Source organism: Mesocricetus auratus, unplaced genomic scaffold, assembly GCF_017639785.1.
Source record: "Mesocricetus auratus isolate SY011 unplaced genomic scaffold, BCM_Maur_2.0 Super-Scaffold_100037, whole genome shotgun sequence".
Lineage (NCBI taxonomy): Eukaryota > Metazoa > Chordata > Mammalia > Rodentia > Cricetidae > Mesocricetus > Mesocricetus auratus.
In genome coordinates this window covers 8,847,941-8,852,965 of record NW_024429215.1, presented here as the reverse complement: position 1 = coordinate 8,852,965, position 5,025 = coordinate 8,847,941, and positions in this window count along the sequence as shown.

The window sequence follows — 5,025 nt, the reverse complement described above, 5'->3', positions numbered from 1 at the left end:
TGGTGGCACAAGCACTTGCTGCCTTAGAACACGGAGCCTCCCTGACATTTGGTTAACCATGTTAAAGCAATAGGTCGCTGGCCTCCCAGCTCTTGCACCCCACGAGGCTAGTCTCATTGCACGGGATAGAGTGGGTAGGCTTCAGCAGCCCAAGGAGTTGCAAGGCTAAGCACTGCACAGGAGAGGTCTGCGGTATAACGACTTTCTCCTGGGAGATAAGTCATCTTGCATGAAGGTTCTATGTCATGATCTCCTTCCCCCAGAAAAACGACATCGGACTGGTCAGGGCTCTCTCTGGGGATAAGACCCTGGAGAGGAGCTTTGTACATGTTCCGAATTTGCACATGGGGATTTGACCTCTATCTCCACTCCAAAGTTGTGGGTGTCCTATTGCTTCAAAAATAAATGAATAGGGGGAGATGTGAGGAGCCGCCCTCGCTATCGCTATTGCCGTTAGAAGATGGCGCTGACATCTGCTGTCAGTTGGAGTTAACCGTTTAAGCTGTGCCTCTCCCGTGGCGTCATCTGGGGTGATGTGCAAACCACCAATCCCGGCTCTACACGTCTCACTCGGAGCTCCTAGGCTTATATAAGGGGCTGGGTTTCTTAGCTTGGGGTCTCCCTCTAAGAAGCTGATCATCTATCTCTCAAGATGCATTAAAGCTTTACTGCAGAAGGATCCGAGTGTTCTGCGTCGTTCTTGCTGGCGAGACGGTAGCGCGGGACACTTAATGCCTCATGTATCATGATACAGAAAACAAGCTAGAGATAAAGGGAAAACTGGTCAGAAAGCATCTGATGTTTAACTGTACCCATTTGGGAGTTAATCCTTGGGGACTTGTGCCCAATGATCTCTGGAAAATGGACGTTACCCATTTTACATAATTTGGACATCTTAAAAATATGCATGTCTAACTGGGTATTGGTATGTAGAAGACTGCAGATAGATCCATGTTTATCACCTTGTACAAAACTTAAGTCCAAATGAATCAGAGATCTCAACATAAATCCAACCACACTGAAACTCTTAGAAGAGAAAGTGGGAGATACTCTTCAACGAGTTGGTACAGGAGACCACTTTCTGAACATAACACCAGTGGAACAGACACTAAGATCGACAATTAACAAATGGGAATTCATGAAACTAAAAAAACTTCTGTAAGGCAAAGGACACAGTCAACAAGACAAAAAGGCTGTCCACAGAATGGGAAAAGATATTCACTAACCACACATCTGACGAAGGGCTAATCTCCAAAATTTACAAAGAACTCAAGAAGCAAGACTCCAAAACACTAACAGATCCAATTAAAAGGTGGGGTACAGATCTAAATAGAGAATTCTCAATAGAGGAGTCTAAAATGGCCAAGAGACACTTAAGAAAGTGCTCAATATCCTTAGCCATCAGGGAATGCAAATCAAAACATTGAGATACCATCTTACTCCTGTCAGAATGGCTAAAATCAAGAACACTGAAGACAGTTTATGCTGGAGAGGATGTGGCGAGAGGGGAACATTCCTCCACTGCTGGTGGCAGTGCCAACTTGTACAGCCACTGCGGAAATCAGTATGGAGATTCCTCAGGAAAATTGGAATCAATCTACCACAGTATCCAGCAATTCCACTCTTAGGCATATCTCCAAAAAGGCAAATTCATGCAACAAGGGCATCTGCTCCACTATGTTAATAGCAGCATTAATTGTAAAAGCCAGAACCTGGAAGCAACCTAGATGCCCCTCAACTGAAGAGTGGATAGAGTAAATGGGGTACATTTACACAATGGAGTAGTACTCAGAAGAAAAAAGCAATGCAATCTTGAAATTCGCAGGTAAATGAATGGCACTTGAAGAAACCATCCTGAGTAAGGTAACCCAGTCACAAAAAGACAAAAGTGGTATGTACTCACTCATATCTGGATTTTAGACATGGATCAGGATAGTGTCAGTCTGCACTTCCACTGACAGTGTGTCTGGGAAAAAAGAAAGAACCTAAGAGATATGCATGGTACCCAAGAGAAGAGGAATGAGGCAAGATCTTCTGAACAGATGGGGAACACAGCGAGGGGTGGGAGGGAGTGGGAACTGGGAAGAAGAGAGGGGGAGAAGAGGAAGAGAGAGTAGGTCATGGGGGAACAGGAAGGTTGGGTGGGGGTAGAATAGGGGAAGAGGGAATCATAGGTTAGAAGACAGATTAGGCACCAGTGCGACCTCTAGTGATCTAAAGGGATGACACCAATTGGCAAGCTGAGCAATAGTGGAGAGACCACCTCGAATGCCCATTCCTGATAATGAACTTGATGTCTATAACCATCCTGGAGCCTTCATCCAGTGACTGATGGAAGCAGAGGCAAACACACACAGATAAACACTGAACTGAGCCCATGGAACCCAGTGACAGAGAGAGAGGAGCAGTGAGCAAATTGGCAAAGAATGGGCTGGCAAAACCAGCAGACAGCTGATCTGAATAGGGGAGAGCTCTTGGACACAAGACCAACAGCTGGGAGGAAAGCATGGGACTGATCCAGACCCCCAGAATGTAAGAGTCAGTGAGGAGGCCTGGGCAACCTATGGGGCCCTGGGAAGTGGATCAGTGTTTATCCCTGTCATACAAACAGACATCATGTGTCCATAACAAAAAGAAGGATGCTCTCTCAGCCTGGGTGGGGTGCAGGAGGAGGTGAGGGAGACAGAACTGGGATTGACATGCAAAACAAGCTATTTAAAATTAAAATAATAATAAAAATATGCATGTCAATATAGATACATGTAATGATTTTATCTTTGCCTCTCTTCAAACAGGAGGAACCACTAAATATGCAATCAGCCATCTGCTAGCTGCATTTGCTGACATGGGCACACTTCATAAAATAAGACTGGTAATGGACCTGGATTTATCAGTGCCAATTTTAAAACATTCTGCAAACAATTAGCTACCAGCCATGTCACATGAATTTTCGTCAAAGACAAGATACAATAAAAAGAGATTTTCTTACACCCAAGCTAACTATTTACAAATTAAAAGGGGGAACTTAGTGTTCTACCAAAGGCATGCAAAGGAATATTCTGACACATCCTTTTTATATTGTTAATTTTTAAAATTTGGATAATGATGAAAAATCTGCTGCCACATGATTTTGGCACTCTGATACAAGAAAACCTTTGCCACAATCATGTGCAAAGACCCTTTCGACAACACTTGGCATGGACCTGATCCAGTCCTAATATGGGGACAAGAATCAGTATGCATATACTCCAAAGAAATGAAATCTGCCAGATGACTTCTGGAAAGATTAGTTAAACAAATAGATGACAGCATAAGTTTTTCTAGGAGGAATTACCCCTCCTGAGAATTGCATTCCTTTCTGTTTTCCATAAATGAAGATCCATGTCATACACGGGGCTGTCCTCCTATTGCCCCCCCTTTCAGAAGAACTTCAGAAACACCACAGAGATCTGTTTGACAAGACCATTTTGAGTGCCTGGAGTGAACTTATGCCCTACCTTCTTCCCTTTTTAAACACTCTGCTTGGCTTATTAATTCTCCTATCACTAGGAAACTTTATGTTTAATAAACGGATGACTTTTCTTAAGAGTAAAATGGATGCTATCAAGATGCAGTCTATACAGGTGCACTATCACCAAAATGGGAGACAACAATGATGAACTTTAATCATATACTACTTAAATTATGTAGCTATGAGATCACTTTTGATTCATCTCTTCCTTGGTGAGCTGGACTGCTTAGCCAATGACAAGCCACACAAAGGGTATCTCATCCTGATAGCCCCCTAAGACAGGAATGCTCATCATGCAGTGTCATCATCTCCAATGATGGAAAGGGCTGTTGCACACTCCTGATCCACAAGGTACTCTTATTTAAGAGAGGCATGGCCCCCTTAATGATGTCCCTGCTTTTTACTTTATACAAAAACTTGAGACCTCTGGAGGGCCTTAAATAAGAATAGCATAAGAGAAACAATCTTAATATTCTTATTGTATTCTTAGAGACTAACACTTAGTTAAGTTTCTATTTCTCAATTTCTGCTTATCTTCCTGTAAAGCATATTTTCAAGGCCTGCAATCCAGACGCCCACAGTGCAGACATGTCTCCTGCAACATATCCTGCCAAGGAGAACTTCTGCTCCCCTGCCATCCTGCCAGCTGCCCTACTTAAGCCCTGTTGATAATAAACGAGACTTGATCAGACTCCTGTTTTGTCTCCATCTCTCACATCTACTTGTCCTTCCATTCACACTCCCTCCCCTAGGGTACCCATCAAGTGACCCCATGGGATGGGACAAAAGATGGAGCTCTTACGTTTCATCACAGAGACAAGCATCCACTTACCTTTGCCCTGGATGTGAAGTAAGACTTGGGAAACTGTTGTAGGGGAAGATGTGTAGCCATAAGACGTGGTCCAACCTGGTCCATCAATATTTTCTGTGAATCTTCATGTTCAATCCATGCAAACCTGTTATGACTTTTCACATTTTTAATCCATGTAGGGTCCCCTTCAGAGAGAATGAGACTGACTATCTCAACCATCCAGTGTGTTCCTGGTTGATGGATAATGGCAACAATCAAATTCTGTGTTACATTATCATAGTAAAGTAGATGTTTGATATGTTCAATGCTGAAGGTATTTTATTTGGTTTTATTCTTAGGTTTATCTTTTGTGTTTCTCTGTATAAACAAGCAGCAGACTTCCAAATAACTTCATTATACTTTTTAATCCTGGAAAATCCTTTTTCCATTCCTGCACTCTCTTCACTCTCATAACCGTAACCCTCACATCTACATATATGCTTAAAACTTTTCACCCACAGCATAACCGCTCTCTACTTTGCTTTTGCCTTTGTTCTACTATGCCTTTCACCTTTAACACCCCCATTGCTGATTATTTATATGTTTGTTTGATAAGCTAGAGTTATCTGAGAAAATAGAACCTCAGTTGAGAAAATGCCACCATCAACCTGGCCTGTAAGTAAGTCTGTGGGGAATAGTCATGATTAATGATTGATATAGGATG